This window comes from Aethalodelphis obliquidens, unplaced genomic scaffold (assembly GCF_003676395.1).
Source record: "Aethalodelphis obliquidens isolate GAN/ISIS:26980383/991018 unplaced genomic scaffold, ASM367639v1 scaffold3, whole genome shotgun sequence".
NCBI lineage: Eukaryota > Metazoa > Chordata > Mammalia > Artiodactyla > Delphinidae > Aethalodelphis > Aethalodelphis obliquidens.
Window position 1 is genome coordinate 48,917,971 of NW_020837947.1, and position 18,384 is coordinate 48,936,354.

At 38.7% G+C, this 18,384-nt stretch overlaps 1 protein-coding gene across 3 annotated transcripts in view; it reads right to left on the bottom strand.

The window, feature by feature from the left end:
* The window catches only part of FIG4 (FIG4 phosphoinositide 5-phosphatase), a 129,307-nt gene that overhangs the window by 12,794 nt on the left and 98,129 nt on the right, over positions 1 to 18,384 (bottom strand). The gene's annotated exons all lie outside the window — the stretch shown is intronic.

Sequence of the window (18,384 nt, forward strand, 5' to 3'; positions counted from 1 at the left end):
TTTAGGATGCAATTTATAAATTGAAGGATTTCCCTCCCATTTTGTAGGATATATTGCCTTAGTATAAAAAGAAATGCAGTTTTTCCTGTTTCAGCTGTGTCTAGTGTTACAAACACCAGGAGAGCACCCAAGGATATTTGGCTGCACTATTTCGTAGGCCACAACGTGAACATTTCAGCTGCTGTTGGCTTTTTTTTTACATCTTCATTGGAGTATTACTGCTTTACAATGGTGTGTTAGTTTCTGCTTTATAACAAAGTGAATCAGTTATACATACACACATGTTCCCATATCTCTTCCCTCTTGTGTCTCCCTCCCTCCCACCCTCCCTATCCCACCCCTCTAGGTGGTCACAAAGCACCGAGCTTGGCTTTGAGCCACAGGCAACAGGAACTGGTTACCCTGCACAGCACTGGGTCTGTTCTGCCAGTAAAGGACAGGTTGCACATCAAGCCTGTAACAGCTGTTCTCAAAGGGCAAAGAATACAACTGCCCCTCCCAGAGTCATCCTTTCTCCCCGCCTGTACACAGGCCCAGACTCTCCCTCAGGGCAACTGGTCATCTATCAGACATTTCCACGGTGACCTTTGGGAGCAATCTGTCCCTGCTGTCCTCAAATTTCCTGGAACAGCAGCAGCAGTGGCCTGTCACTCCTGGAGACGCAGGGCTGCAGTAATGGCCCTGTGTCTTATCTCCCACTTGGAAGTGATGACACCTACTTATATTCTTCATGCCCATTTGAATATTTTCACCTTTTCCTGATGATTTACAGAGTGCTATCACCGAGTCTGCCATGTCACTTCATTACATCTCCTGTTACCTCCATCTTTTTTCTAAGACTTTTTATTGTAGAGCCTCTTCAGATTTATAGAACTATTATAAAGAGAGTTCCGACATACCCCATACATACCCCAGTTTCCCCTATGTGACGTCTTCCATTAGGATGGTACATTTCTTGCAATTAATGAACTGATATTGACACATTATTATTAAGTAAAATCCATACTTAGTTTTTACCTAACGTCCTTTTTCTTTTCCAAGAACTTATCAAGGATACACTATATTTAGTTGTCATCTCCACTTAGGGTCCTCTTGGAGGTGACAGTAGACTGACCTTGTCACTGATGACCTTGATAGTTTTGAAGAGTACTTAACCTGCATCTTTTCAGAGTTATCCTTCACTTTAATTACAGTAAGGATCAGACAAAACTGACTTTTGGAAGGAGCTATCAGTAGGATCATGAGGCTTCAAACCAAAACCTACCTGTCCTGAGTTTTCAGAAAGCTCATATGGCTTCATCTCTGTCAATGTTCATCTGTGACGGGGTGTTGGGCACGCTGCCCAGTGGATACTCAGACACAGCTGCCGAAGGAACTCCTGTGGAGGATTTGATGGAGCGGGGGTTCCACAACCTGGCTGATCACTACATTCAAAGGAGAATTTTACGAAGCACAGATGCCCAGGTCTTAGCCCAGGTGTACTGAATCAATCTCCAGCTATAGGGTCTGGAAGTCTATATTTTGTATTACTTAAAAAAACAAGTCTTGCTAATTATGTTTTTAATATAGAAAATTTAAAACATGGCCCATAATCCACTAGTATTGATAATATAAAGGTATAAATGTAGAAAGTGTAAAGAGAAACCAAAAGTCTAAAATGAAAACTGAATGCCTCCCTATAATCTATTTAACCATTTTCTAAGGACGCTTTTTGTTTTTACATCTTTATTGGAGTATAATTGCTTTACAATGGTGTGTTAGTTTCTGCTTTATAACAAAGTGAATCAGTTATACATATACATATGTTCCCATATCTCTTCCCTCTTTCATCTCCCTCCCACCCTCCCTATCCCACCCCTCTAGGTAGTCACAAAGCACCGAGCTGATCTCCCTGTGCTATGCGGCTGCTTCCCACTAGCTGTCTACCTTACGTTTGGTAGTGTATATATGTCCATGCCTCTCTCTCTGTCACAGCTTATCTAAGGACGCTTTGATTGCTCCCTGTTTTTTAGTGTTGTCTTCTGTTTGCTTGAGATTTGTATTTCAGCAAGCTTCCCAAGATATTCTGGTGTAACCAGAAATTTGGAACCCACTACTACAGATGAAATTCACAACTGAGCTGAGGGGGGGCAGAATGTCTCTTTCCATGCTGGCATCCTTCTGAAATCACAAAGCCCTGCTCTTCCCTTTCCTCCCCTGAACAAGTCACCCCTAAAGTCATTAGATGGGGGCAGAGCAAGGAGAGGCAGCCTGTGACAGCCTGTGGGGTGTTGGAGCCCAAGTTGGGCGAGAAGGGTAGATCCAGTGTGGGGAGTTTAGGCCTGAGTGAGGAGGGCGTCCACGTGTAGGGAGAGCCTGAAGTGGTATGTCAGAGACTGAGCAGGGAGAAGTGGGTGTGAACATCCATGTGGAGTGGTGGCCTGGGGCCCAAGGGGATAAGGAGGGCATTTATGAGGGTGGTGTCTCTGAAAAGGTGTCAGTGCCTGAATAGAGGGCATCCATGTGGGGGAAGGGGTGGATGCAGTGGTGACGGAAGACTGGTTATACACGAGGGAATGAATCAGATAAATATAATGAGGGTAACAGAGCCATGTTTCTCACTGTTGGAGAGGGAGGTCACTAATATGGAAAGGGAGATGGACGGAATAACCCCCGAGTACCCTCCAATTAGAGGCATCAGTATGAATTTAAAGATATATATCTATATTTTATTTGTATTATACTTACAAATATATAATTTATATTATATGATATATATATGTAGTATATATTTGTATATACATATATGTATATATTTGCATATGTCTATATATTTACATCTATGAGTATACGTAAGTATATATATATGTCCTTTGAGTGGGCCTGGGAGCAATGATACCCCAATGGCAATAGTGCCCACACCTTGGCTTTAATACCATTTTCCACTAAAAAGAACCTGAGGTCCTTGGAGAAATGACTGATTTCAGGGCTGGGGCAGGCAAAGAACATGATGAGCTTAGAACATCTTGTGCCAGAAATCAAGCATATATTTAAAGAATGATGAGGATGTGTCCAGAGAACACAAGAGCCAGGATGAAGGGACGCAGGTGAAATTTGGAACAATTTGAGTATCAAAATAAATAATGACAGTAACAGACTATATCCCATCGAATAAAACAGAAAACCAAGATCTCATACTGAGAAAAATAGATAAATGAAATAATTGAAAATTTGCTGAAGAAAGGGATGTTTACATCATTTCAAAGTATCTCCCATAAAATATTCATTAATTAAAAGAGAAGGGGGGAAAAAAAGAGCAAAAAGTGGAAAGGCCGAGAAGATTCCATTTTAATCAAGGGACTGAAATAAAGATGATTAGTAATGGCATGAATTGAAATTGTGTGCCACCTGATAGGATGCAATAAAAAGAACTCACCATCACTTCTGTGATATTCCTGCCTGTATTCGTTATGTACTTTAAGCCAATGAACATTTATGATGTCAGAGTTTCTGGGGGTCGGGAATCTGAGAGTGGCTTAATTGGGTGATTCTGGTTTTAGGTCTGTTATAAGGTTGAAGTCCAGCTGCTGGCTGGGGCAACAGTCATCTTGAGCTTTAACTGGGGCTGGAGAATCCACTTCCATGCTCACTCACATAGTTGGCAGGCCTCAGTTTCTCACTGGCTGTTGGCTACATGCTTCTGTTCCTTGCCATCTGGGCCTATCCATAGGACGTCTGCTTGCCCCAGAACAAGTGATCCAAGAGATCGCTTCTATAACCTAACCACTTCTGGTCTAATGCTCTTGGTCACAAAGATCAACTCTGCTACAGTGAGGGAGGAGACTGCATGAGGGTTTGAATAACAGGAGGTGTGGCCAATTTGAAGGCTGGCTACCAAACTGCCAAAGATAACCACGACAAACTCAGACTGGGCGCTGTTCTACAAAGTCATTAGACTGTATTCTTCAAAGTGTCAAAGTTACGAAAAATCAAGGAAGACTAGGGAACTGTTCTAGAATGAAGGAGACTAAAGAGACATGACAACTAACTGCAATGTGAGATGCTGGACTAGTTCCTTTTGAGATTAAGGACATTATTGGGACAACTTAGCAAAAGCTTGAATGGGGTTGAAGGATTAGTTGGCAGCAATGTATTGCTGTTAATTTCCTGATTTTACTAGATTGTACTGGGATTTTATAGGAGAATCTTATTTATACAAAATACCTACTCAAATGTTAGGGAGAGAGAATATCAGGTCTGCAACTTACTCTCAAATGGTTCCGGTTGGGGAGGGAAACATTCTTTGTTCTTGTAATTGCAACTTTGAGATAAGTTTGAGACTGTTTCCAAATTAAGAATGTATAGAAACTATAAAGACCTATGGGAGAAACTGTCTAAATTAAGGTCGAAAATCCTAATTCTATTAGGTAGAATTATAAGCCACTGCTGTTTTCATAGGTCAAAGATGTATGAGTATTGGTAACTTCATATGGTTCAACTTAATACAAGAACATTGCGACAAACTAATCAACATCAAAGATAACGAAATTTTGGATTCCAATAAAGAGGCAAAACAATTCACAGGGCCCTTTCAAGGATCTCTCTCCTGCAATTAACTACTCTGTCCAGAACCCCCAGTATCTGACTCTCTGCAGACCCCACCTGTCAGCACAGAGAACTGCTGTAGTAGCTCCATCCTAGAAATGATCCCTATACCCTCCTCCCAATGTCCTATTTCTCTGCATCCCTCCACAGCATTTTTGAAATGGGTTCTGCTCCCCATGTTTTCTTACCCCCTTCCCATTTTTTCCTAAATTCACTGCAGTGGGCTTGCAAAGCTACCACCCATAAACATTTGCTCCTCAAGGCCATCAGTACCTCCCTGTTAATTTCTCTGTATTCAAGACTGCTGCCCACTCCTTCCTTCTCGAAACATTTTCTTCTCTTGGCTTCTGTGAAACCACACTTCTCAAGAGTTTCCTCCTGTTCCCCTCTTTGCTTTTATCCTTGGCCCCTACAATTCACCCTCCAGAAAGCACCCATAGTCATCTTTTAGAGAGTGCATTAGAGCATGCCACTCCTCACTGAAAACGACTCCCCACCAACCCTCCATGCTTCTCGCTGGATAAATAACAGCGAAGCTCCTATGAGATTTGGCCCCTACCTATGCCTCACTCCATCCCAAAGCACATTCCTCTGTGCCTCTCTCACTTGGCTTTGTTTGCTTTTTTAGTGAAATGTTTTTGCTGTATTTTAATCTATATGCTTTCAAAAAATTGAAGTATAGTTGATTTACAATGTTAGTTTCTGGTGTACAGCAAATGTGTGTTTTACGCTTACACACATTTTTTTTCAGATTCTTTTCCATTATAGGTTATTACAAGATATTGAATATAGTTCCCTGTGCTACACAGTAGGACCTTATTGTTTATTTTATATATAATAGTATCTGTTAATCCCAAACCCCTAATTCTTCTCTCCCCCCACTACTTTCCCCTTTGGTAACCATAAGTTTGTTTTCTGTATCTATGAGTCTTTCTGTTTTGTAAATAAGTTCATTTGTATCATTTTTTTTAGATTCCACATATAAGTGATATATGATATTTGCCTTTCCCTATCTTACTTCACTTAGTTTAATAATCTCTAGGTCCATCCACATTGCTGCAAATGGCATTATTTTGTTCTTTTTTTCTGGCTGAGTAATGTTCCATTGTATATATGTACATCTTCTTTATCCATTCCTCTGTGGATGGACAGTTAGGCTGCTTCCATGTCTTGGCTATTGTAAATACTGCTGCAGTGAACTTGAGGCACATGTATCTTTTCGAATTATATATGGTTTTCTCCAGATATGTGCCCAGGAGTGGGACTGCTGGATCATATGGCAACTCTTAGTTTTTTTAGGGAACCTCCATACCGTTCTCCATAGTGACTGTACCAACTTACATTCCCACCAACAGTGTAGGATGGTTCCCTTTTCTCCACATCCTCTCCAGCATTTATTGTTTGTAGACTTTTTTTTTTTTTTTTTTTTTTTGCCGTATGTGGGCCTCTCACTGTTGTGGTCTCTCCTGTTGTGGAGCACAGGCTCCGGACACGCAGGCCCAGCGGCCATGGCTCACGGGCCCAGCCGCTCTGCGGCATGTGGGATCTTCCCGGACCGGGGCACGAACCCATGTCCCCTGCATCGGCAGGCGGACTCTCAACCACTGTGTCACCAGGGAAGCCCCGTTTGTAGACTTTTTGATGGTGGCCATTCTGCCTGGTGTGAGGTGATACCTCAATGTATTTTTGATTTTCACTTCTCTAATAATTAGCAGTTGAGCATCTTTTCATGTGTCTGTTGGCCATCTCTATGTCTTCTGTTTGCTTCTTAAATATGCCAAGCTTATTTCTGCCCTGGTCTTCTGCACATGTTCTCTCTGCTTTGAACACTCTTCCCCAGTCATCTCAGGACAGACGCCTCCTCTGCATTCAGGTCTCAGTTCAAACCTCAACTCCTCAAGGAGACTTTCCTCAAAACCTAATTTAAAGCAGCTCCTGACTCTTACCTGCCCCAACCACTCTCTCCCATCACCCTGGTTTGTGTTCTTCAAGGCATTTATCCTAATATGAAATTGTCTTGTTTATTAGTTCAGTGCTTGTCTGCCTATCTTAGGACATAAGTGCCTTGAGAGACCTTGTCAGTCTTGTTCTTTACTGTATCTCCAGTGTCTAGAACAGTGTCTGACACATAGTAGGTGCTTAATAAATATGTGGTGAATAAATCACATTCTGCTGATGATCCCACCCAGCAGATGTCTCATGGCTGTGATAATGATAATTACAGGATCCTAGAGATGACCTTCCTTGCAAATCATCTTATCCAACCTCAGATTACAAGAAGAAACTCTACAACACTGCTGGTAGAAGGTTATCCAGCCTCTACTGGAGGACTCTCAGTGATAGAAGAACTCATGACTTTTCATAATGGAATGTTTACATGTCATTGTTTTTTGGAATTTTTATTTTTTTATACAGCAGGTTCTTTTTAGTTATCTGTTTTATACATATTAGTGTATATGTGTCAATCCCAATCTCCCCATTCATCCCACCACCCCCATCCTGCTTTCCCCCCTTGGTGTCCATACGTTTGTTCTCTACATCTGTGTCTCTATTTCTGCCTTGCAAACCGGTTCATCTGTACCATTTTTCTAGATTCCACATACATATGTTAATATACGATATCTGTTTTTCTCTTTCTGACTTTCTTCATTCTGTATGACAGTCTCTAGGTCCATCCATACATGTCACTGTTGATAGCTCTAATTGTTGAAAAGGTTTTCTCTTCAGTGACCCTAAATCTTCCTCCCTATATGTCCCACTTACTGATCCCAAAACAACTTGAAAAAGTGCTGCTTCACTGGACAGTAATTCAAGTATTACTTGAGGGAATGATCACATGATTCTAAGCTCTGAGATAAATACTCCCAGCTATCTCAACACTTCATGTGACATGAAAAATTAACCAAGTCTGCACATGAGAAAGGTCTGCAAAATTTTAGCAGCTTGGTTTAAGTAAATAAAACCTTTCTAAGCATCTTATCTGAAAAGTAAAATGTAAGCATGCCCTTGGGTACTCAGAGAACATGATCTCATTTCTCATGGCTGTCTTTCTGTTCTTAACAGACTGCTTCTCTGAATCACGCTCTTTCTGATACTGAGGGAACTGCAACAATCACAGAAAGCCAAGCCCACAAGCATCTTCCCTGAGACACAGACTTATCTTTTGCAGAACATATTTGTGAGTGTATGTTCTCACTTCTGAATCAATTTTATATTTTAATGAGATGAGAGAGAACTTTCATGATGTAACTGTTCACTAATGAGCTTTGTGGCAAGGGCTCTTTGCAGAAGGCATTAAACGATTTATTCTACGAGTGAAAAAACAGTTTGGCTCTTACACCCCTTGGGGCTTTCAGTGTGTGTAGTGCAGGAGGAAGACCATCTGTTGTGATTAAACAGGCAACATTCTAGTGCATATTTGTATCCTTCCCTGTGACTTCTGCAATACAGTAAGCACTCTGTAATTTTTTAATTTTATTGGAGTATAGTTGATTTACAATGTGTTAGTTTCAGGTGTACAGCAAAGTGATTCAGTTATACATATATTCATTTTTTTTCAGATTCTTCTCTCATATAGATTATCACAGAATACTGAATAGAGTTCCCTGTGTTCTACAGTAAGTCTTTGCTGGTTATCTATCTTATAAATAGCAGTGTGTGTGTATGTTCATCCTAAGCTCCTGATCTTTCCCTCCCCCCAACATTTCCCCTTTGGTAACCATATATTTGTTTTCTATAAGTCTGTTTTGTAAAAAAAAAAAAAAAAAAAAAAAAAGATTTGTATCATTTTTTAAAAAATTAGATTCCACATGAGTGATATCATATGATATTTGTCTTTCTCTATCTGACTTCACTTAGTATGATGATCTCTAGGTCCAACATGTTGCTGCAAATGGCATTATTTCATTCTCTTTTATGGTTGAGTAATAAACTTATGGTATATATATACATCTTCTTTATCCATTCATCTGTCAGTGGACATTTAGGTTGTTTCCATGTCTTGGTTATTGTAAATAGTGCTGCTATGAACATTGGGGTGCATGTATCTTTTCGAATTATGGTTTTCTCAGGGTATACGCCCAGGAGTGAGATTGCTGGATCATATGGTAGTTCTATTTGTAGTTTTTTAAGGAACCTCCATACTGTTCTCCACAGTGGTTGTACCAATTTACATTCCCACCAATGGTGTAGGAGGGTTCCCTTTTCTCCACACCCCTTTCAGCATTATTTGTTGATTTTTTAAATAATGTCCATTCTGACCGGTGTGAGGTGATACCTCATTGTAGTTTTGATTCGCATTTCTCTGATAGTTATTGATATTGAGCATCTTTTCATGTGCTTTTTGCCCATCTGTATGTCTTCTTTGGAGAAACGTCTATTTAGATCTTCTGCCCATTTTTTGATCAGGTTGTTTGTTTTTTTGATATGGAGCCACAGGTTGTTTGTTCTTTTGATATTGAGCTGTTTGTATATTTTGGAGATTAATCCCTTGTCGGTCACTTTGTTTGCAAATATTTTCTCCCATTCTGTGGGTTGTCTTTTCATTTTGTTTATGGTTTCCTTTGCTGTGCAGAAGCTTTGAAGTTTCATTAGGTCCCATTTGTTTACTTTATTGTTTACTCAACGAGATGGATCAAAGAAGATATTACTGCAATTTATGTTAATGAGCGTTCTGCCTATGTTTTCCTCTAGGAGTTTTATAGCATCCAGTCTTACATTTAGGTCTTTGATCCATTTTGAGTTTATTTTTGTGTATGGTGTTTGAAATTAGAACATTCCCTTTCTTGGAATATGCAGCTGTCCAGTTTTCCCAGCACCACTTATTAAAGAGACTGTCTTTTCTCCATTGTATATTCTTGCCTCCTTTGTCATAGATTAATTGGCCATAGATGTGTAGGTTTATTTCTGGGCTTTCTATCCTGCTGCATCGACCTATGTCTTTGTTTTGATAACTGTAGCTTTGCAAGTATAGTCTGAAGTCAGGGGCCTGATTCTTCCAGCTCCGTTTTTCTTTCTCAAGATTGCTTTGGCTATTTGGGGTCTTTTGTGTTTCCACACAAATTTAAAAACTTTTTGTTCTAGTTCTGTCAAAAAAGCCATTGAATGAAGGAGTGAGCAAGTGAATAAAGGAACCAGTGAATCAGAGGGTCTCAGAACTATTTGCTTCCTTAATTCCTTAAACAAACAAACGAAAAACTATAGAAAAGAAACATTTCTTCAAGTGGTCAGGAATATCACTCCTCTGGTAAGGACTGAACAAAGCTATAATGTAGTAATGCCCTGGTTGCCTTAGTGCTGCATACTGACATAAATGGTCAAATATTGTACACCTTTTTAGTCTCAGGACCCCTTTATACTCTTAAAAGCATTATTTAGGATCCCAAAAAGCTTTGGTTTATTGGATTATATCTACTGATCAGCAGGCAGACTCTCAACCACTGCGCCACCAGGGAAGCCCAGGAAGAATTATTTTAATAGTCTTCCCAGATAATTGAGGATATTTTTCTTTGATGCTACATCAAAACTTGACAAATTTCTTAACGGTTAGTTGCAGTGTAGAATCTGAAATCATGTCAATGAACTTTTCATATGCTTTTATCTTAAAACCCATTGGTCTGTCTTACACTTGGAATAGGTTTTCTTATTCATGGATGATTTTTTTAATAGCATGCATTGGTCATTTGGGCAATATTGACTCATGAAGATCTTCCAAATGTAAGGCATTTCATTACACAATATCAAAAAAAATCACATTTGTTAAGATCGTTACCAATCTCACCAGAAAAACCTAATGATGGTGGATACAAGTTTTCCAAAATTCTGATCTTGGCTTGAAATATCTAACTTTATCACTTGTAACAAATACTTTCAATTGTTTTTCTTGAAGTGACAGGCTTACTCTGTTCATTTTTGAAAAAGTGTCTGCCAAATACTCGTCTGAAGAACCGTAGTTTGTCAGTCATTATTTTAATTGGTGTTCTGTGAAAAAAGTGATGAGTTCAGCTCTCACATGTGCTTTTCCTTGACAACCATCATGTTTTGATATACAACAGAAGTCTTTTATGTGTATCTCCCATTTTGCCCCAAAGAATACTAGAAAGACATACATTCAAGGGTTGATACTTAATGAAGGAATAAAAATTATTAAGTGTAACTGGCCTGCCTCTCCACCCCTCCCCACCCACCCACCGCCTTCCCAGGCCCTTGCCCCTTCCCTCATGGCCCTTCCAATGCTGAAGGCTGGCCTGGGATGGAGGTGCATTCAGTATTGGAGCCAGGCCAGAGAAGGACTTGACTCAGTGGGGTTGGAGTTTGCAAACCACATTTTGAGCCTCACTGCTTTATGCTTTTTACTGTTTTCTTTTTCTTCCTTTGGTGACGAGGTGCTAGTTTTCACTATTTGTTACTGTCCATGCTGCCTGTGGGAGGCTCTCCCACTTTTAGCTGCACCCAATAGGAGTATGGGTTGGAGGAATTCCAGCTGCCTGGCTCAGGCTATCATGTTACTGGACTTTGGGTTTAAGTCCCAAAGAAATGAAGTTGAGTCCCGGCTTTATCACTTAAGAGTTCTGTAACTCTGAATGAGCCGCAGACCTTCTCCAGGCTTGTTTTCTTAGAAAATCAGAGGACTGAGTCCAGTGACCCCTAAACGTCTTCCAGTTCCCAAATTTCACAGTCCTAATATGCTAAACACACGTGTACACGAATGGGACATTCTGAGAATGCTGTCTTGCACCCTGCCACACAAATCTGACTGTTATCTATGTATCTCTAGAAGCCATTACAGATGGCTTTTGGAAGGAAAGAAGTAGGTGAAGAATTCAGATGACACCAATTGATTTTCTCATGAGACTTGGGAAATATCCAAGATTCCACGTAAAAACAGAAATTAAACGCTAAAATGAAAAACTAGTAAACAATTCAATTATACCATCTACGTGATATATAAATAAACCAATAACTGATTTTGTTACAGCATGAGAAAATCCAAGAATAATAATACCTACTATGTTAAAACTGTTTGAAACAAAAGCAAAATCTTTGGACAAGTAAGAGTAATAATGAGTAGAAGAGAGTATAAAGGATAAAGTTATTGGTTTGAGAAGCTTCAAATATAATTTTATTTAGAGTTCCCAAAAAGATATCAGAATTTTTTTCCTAGCTCTACTCTATTACTGAAAGTAAATGTATCCGAACATATTAACTATTCAGTCAATTTACTTCCCTATTTTCTAACCACATGATAAAGGAACTACCAATTTAGCTATTCATCTTTTGAAATAAGCCTGAAAGAGTTTTATCTTTAAAGAGATATTACTTTGATGTACAATGCTTAAAAGGCACTGACTTAATTTTGACATTAAGCAATGAACTTCTAACACAATTATAAATAGTAAAACAAAATGGTTAAGAAAGTCAAGATAGTCTCAAGTCCTCTTTTTTCCTGCATAAGGACAGGATACATTTTGTTCAGATATTCTGGGGCTTAATTAGTGTTTTGGTGACATCACACATACAGAATAGAAACTGTGACCCTTTACTAATGGATGTAAACCATCTTATTAAAGAGTGTTTTTGCAAGCAAATGGAAAGTGGGTTTGAGAAGGAAGATTTTTTTAAATGTAAAAATTTCCCTTCTTTCCAACTGAGATCAAACTGCCATAATTTTTTTAAATTGTAAGATTCTAAGAGTAAGTTAAATACAAAAAGAAAGCAAAACTTTTAAGGTTTCATGTGTTTAGAAACAACAGGCAAATGGAAATCAAGAAATCTTGATTCAATTCTAGGCATGTTGATCAAGGGATTCTTTTGAAGAGCTTCAGCGATTTGAACTGAAAAGAAGAAAATCATGGATCAAGATGGCAATGTAGGTTGTCCCCAACATCATCCCCCTCACAAGAAAACCAACTATCCTCAGACAAGTCACCATTGTGAAAATCCCAGAATCCAGGGGGTGAAGTAGAATAGAAGCACCCCCCTGGACCCACAGAGACCGAGAAGGAAAGCATTAGAAGAATAAGAGGAATGGCTACACTCTGACTGCACCGCTCAGCCCCTGGGTGGTCACAAGGCCACACAAGAGGGCCCCCAGGTCTGTAGTTTCTACAGTGGGGGGAAAAAGAGCCCAAAGTAAATATCCAGCTCCCCTAGCCCTGCAGGGTACTTCCCAGGGGGCCCACTTGGGTCTCACCTCACAGGGATCACTGGGGAAATCTCTGGAGCTTGATCATGGAGAATCAGAGAAATCGAGAAAGGGGGGCAGGGCTTACAGTAACCAGCACTCAAATCCTGGTAGAACATATTCCTCGCTGCAGCTACAACTGAACACAGATCCCAGCCAGAGGCTCTTTGCATCTGCAGAGCTGAGCTGGTGGCCCTGTCTGGCCAGGGAGCTCACTGGGCAGTGGAAATAAAAGGATGCTAATTAACACTGTGAAAACATATGAATGTGTAAATCTCACTGGTAATATAAATATATAGTCAAAGTCAGATTCTCTAATGTTGTAATGGTGGTGCATAATTCACATGCAACTCTACTTTAAAAGTTAAAAAATATTAAAAATAACCATAATTAGAATAATTTGTTATTGGGTATATAATATTAAAAAGGTATAAATCATACCATCAGTAACCTGCCACCTCACGGGTGGTGGGGGAGATGTAAAAGTACAAAGTTTCTGCATGCTGTTGAAGTTATTATCCCTTAAAATAGGATGCTACAAATATATCTTCTGTAAGTATCGTGGTAACCACAGGGAAAAATCTGTAGTAGACACCAAAAAGACTGTGATAAAGGAGTCAGAGTATATTGCTACAAAAAGTCATCAAATCACAGAGGAAGACAGCAAGAAAGGAAGCAAGGAACAAAAGCTCTACAAAACAATGAACAAAATGGCAATAGTAAGTCCTTACCTATGAATAATTTCTTTAAATGTAAATGGACTGGGCTTCCCTGGTGGCGCAGTGGTTGGGAGTCCGCCTGCTGATGCAGGGGACACGGGTTCATGCCCCTGTCCAGGAAGATCCCACGTGCCGTGGAGCGGCTGGGCCCGTGAGCCATGGCTGCTGAGCCTGTGCATCCGGAGCCTCTGCTCCGCAATGGGAGAGGCCACAACAGTGAGAGGCCCGCGTACCACACAAAAAAAAATGGATTAAATTCTCCCATCAAAAGACAGAGTGGCTGAATAAATTAAAAAAGAAGATCCAACAATATGCTGCCTACAAGAAACACAATTAAGCTTTAAGGACACACAAAGACTGAGAGTGAAGGGATGGAAAAAGTTATTTCAAGCAATTGGTGAGCAAAAGAAAGCAGAAGTCACTATACCATATCAAGCAAAATAGAATTTAAGTTAAAAATGGTCAAAAGAGATGATGAAAGTCATTATACAATGATAAAGGGAGTTAATCCACCAAGAAGACACAAAAATTGTAAACAGTCACGCATCCAACATTGGAGCACTTAAATATATAAAGTAAATACTAACTAAAAGGAGAAATAAACTGCAGTACAATAATAGTAGGGGACATTAATACTCTACTCTCAATAATGGATAGATAATCCAGACAGAAAATAAATTAAAAAACAGGATTTGAACAACACTATTAAACAAATATACCTAAGAAACATATACAGAACATTCCATCCAACAGCAGCAGAATATACATTCTTCTCAGGAGCACAAGGAACATTTTCATGGCTAGATGATATGATAAGTCATAAAACAACTCTCAACAAATTCAAAAGATAGAAATTACATCAAGTATCTTTTCTGACCACAATGGAATGAAACTAAAAATAACAGGAGAAAAGCTGAAAAACTCACAAAGACATGTAAATTAAACAACACCCTCCTGAACAGCCAATGGATCAAAGAAGAAATCAAAAGGGAAGCAAAAAATATCTTGAGACAAACAAGAATATAAACTAACATACCAAAACTCATGGATGCAGCAAAAGAAGTTCTAAGAGGCAAGTTTACAGAGAGAAACACATTTATCAAGAAAAAAGAAAGATCTCAATCTAACTTTACACCTCAAGGAACTGGAAAAAGAACAAACTAAATCAGAAGTTAGCAGAAGATAGGAAATAATAAAGATTAAAGTAAAAACAATGAAATAGAGAATAGGAAGATAATGGAAAAGATTAACAAAACCAAAGGCTGGTTCTCTGAAAATATAAACAAAACATAAATTTTCAGCTATAATAACCAAGGAGAAAAGAGGACCAAAATCAATAAAATTATACATGAAAGAGGAGACATAACAACTGATATCACGGAAATACAAAGGCTCATACAAGACAACTATAAACAATTGATATACACCAAGAAACTGGACAATCTAGAAGAACTGGATAAATTCCTAGAAACATACAACCTACCAAGGCTGAATCATGAAGAAATGGAAAATTTGAACTAATAATGAGTAAGAAGATTGAATCAGTAATAAAAACCTCCCAACAAAGCAAGCCCAGGACCAGATGGTCTCACTGGTGATTTCTACCAAAAATTTACAGAAGAATTAATACCAATCTCTCAAACACTTCTAAAAATTGAAGAGGGAACACTCCCAAACTCATTTTATGAGGCCAGCATTACCCTGATACCAAGGCCAGATGAGGACATTAGGAGAAGAAAAAACTACAGATCGGTATCATCAATGAATATACATACAGAAATTCTCAACAAAATGCTAGCAAATCAAATTCAACAGTACATTAAAGTTATTATACACCATGATCAAGTGGGATTCATCCTTGGAATGCAAGAATGGTTCAACATGCAAATCAGTAAATGTGATACATCACATTAATAGAATGAAAGACAAAAATCACATGACATCTCAAATAGATGCATGTGACAAAATTCAACATCCATTCATGATAAAAACTCTCAACAAGTTGTGTATAGAAGGGACATACCTCCACATGATAAAGACCATATATGACAAGCCCACAGCTAACAGACTCAATGATAAAAGGTTGAAAGATTTTCCTCTAAGATCAGGAACAAGACAAGGGTGCCCACTCTCACCACTCCTATTCAACACAGTACTGGAAATCCTAGCCAGAACAATAAGGCAAGAAAAAGGAGTAAAAGGGATCCAAATCAGAAAGGATGAAGTAAAATTACTCCTATTTGCAGCTGATATATAGATAGAAAATCCTAAAAACTCCAGGAAAAAACTGATAAATGGATTCAGTAAATTTGCAGGATAATCAAGATACAAAAAAACCAGTTCAGTTTCTATACACTAACAATGAATTATCTGAAAAAGAAATAAAACAATCCCCTTTACAATAGAATCAAAAACAAGTACTTAGGAATAAATTTAACCAAGGAGGTAAAAGAGCTGTACCATGAAAACTATATGACACTGATGAAAGAAACTGAAGAAAACGTAATTTAATGGAAAGTATCCAATGTTCATGGTCTGGAAGAATAAATAATGTTTAAAAGTAATTATAGATTCATTACAATCTCTGTTAAGATTTCAATAGCATTTTTTATAGAAATAAAACAAATGATTCAAAATTTTTTATGGAACCACAGAAGATCCCAAAAAGCCAAAGCAATCCTGAGAAAGAAGAATTAAAAAAAACTGGAGGCATCAGGACTTCCCTGTGGTCCAGTGGTTAAGACTCCGGGATCCCAATGCAGGGGGCCCAGGTTTGATCCCTGGTCAGGGAACTAGATTCCACATGCCACAACTAAGAGCTCACATGCCACAGCTAAAAGATCCCCCACACAGCAATGACGATCCTACATGCTGCAACTAAGAACTGGCACAACCAAATAAATTAATAATAAAAAAAAACTGGAGGCATCACACTTCCTGATTTCAAACCATATTACTAAGCTATGATAATAAAACAGTGTGCTATTGGCATAAAAACAGACACATAGGCTGATGAAACAGAATTGAGAGCTCAGAAATAAACCTATCCATACATAGTCTAGTAATATTTGGCCAGGGAGCCAAGAATAGTCAATGGAGAAAAGATAATCTCTTCAATAAATAATGCTGGGAAAACTGGATATTCACATCCAAAAAAAACTGAAAATGGACCCCTTTCTTACATCATACACAAAAGCAGAATTGGACTAAAGATTTAAATGTTAGGCCTGAAACCATGAAACTCTTAGAATAAAACATAGGAGAAAAGCTCCTTGATATCCATCTTGTCAATGATTTTGTGGATATGACACCAAAAGCACAAGAAACAAAAGCAAAAATAAGCAAATGGGGCTACATCCAACTAAAAAGCTTCTGTACAGTAAAAGAAGTGATCAACAAAATGAAAAGGCAACCTATGGAATGAGAAAATATTTGCAAACTACATTATCTCATAAGGGGTTAATAGCCAAAATATATAGGGAACTCATACCACTCAATAGCATAAAAACAAATAATCCAACTAAAAAATGGGCAAAGGACTCGAACAGATATTTTTCCAAAGGAGACACACAAACGGCCAACAGGAACATGAAAAGGTGCTCAACATCACTAATCATCAGGGAAATGAAAATCAAAACCATGATGAGATATCACCTCACACCTATTAGAATATTATCAAAAAGGAGAGATAGAGCTTCCCCAGTGGTGCAGTAATTAAGAATCCACCTGCCAATGCAGGGGACATGGGTTCGAGCCCTGGTCCGGGAAGATCCCACATGCTGCAGAGCAACTAAGCCCGTGCGCCACAACTACTGAGCCTGAGCTCTAGAGTCCGCGAGCCACAACTACTGAAGCCCATGTGCCTAGAGCCCGTGCTCTGCCACAAGAGAAGCCACTGCAATGAGAAGCCCGTGCACCACAATGAAGAGTAGCCCCCACTCACTGCAACCAGAGAAAGCCCACATACAGCAATGAAGACCCAATGCAGCCAAAAATAAATAAATGAATTTATTTTTTAAAAAAAGATAAGTGCTGGCAAGAATGTGGAGAAAAGGGAACCCTTGTACATATTAATGGGAATATAAATTGGTGCAGCTACTATGGAAAACAGTATGGAGGTTCCCCTAAAAATTCAAAATAGAACTACCATATGATTCAGCAATCACACTTCTGGCTATTTATTTGAAGAAAACAAAAACACTAACTCAAAAAGATATATGTACCCCCCCTGTTCATTGCAGCATTAATTACAATAGACAAGACATGAAAGCAACCTAAGTGTCCATCAATGGATGAATGGATAAAGATGTGTTATATATACACAAAGAATATTATTCAGCTATTAAAAAAAAAAGAAGGAAATCTTGCCTTTTGTTAAATGGATGGACCTTGAGGACATTATGCCTCAGTGAAGTAAGTCAGACAAAAATACCATATGATCTCACTAATATGTGGAATCTTAAGTACCCCCTCAAAAACAAAAACAAAAACTGAACTCATAGAAACAGAACAGATTGGTAGGTAGTTGCCAGAGACAGGGGGTGAGGGATAGGGGAAATGACTGAAGGTGGTCGAAAGGTACAAACTCATAAGATAAATAAGTTCTGGAGATGTAGTGTACAGCATGGTGACTATAGTTAATAATACTGTATTGTGTATTGAAAGTTGCTAAGAGAGTAGATCTTAAAAGTTCTCACCACACACACACAGAGTTTTAACTAACACAGAGTTTAACTGTGAGGTGATGGACGTGTTAACTAACCTTATTATGGTGACCATTTTGCAGTATATACAGATATCAAATCATTACATTGTACACCTTAAACTTACACATGCTATATGTCAATTACATCTTAATAAAGCTGGACAAAATTAAATTTAAAAAGAAAATCATGATCC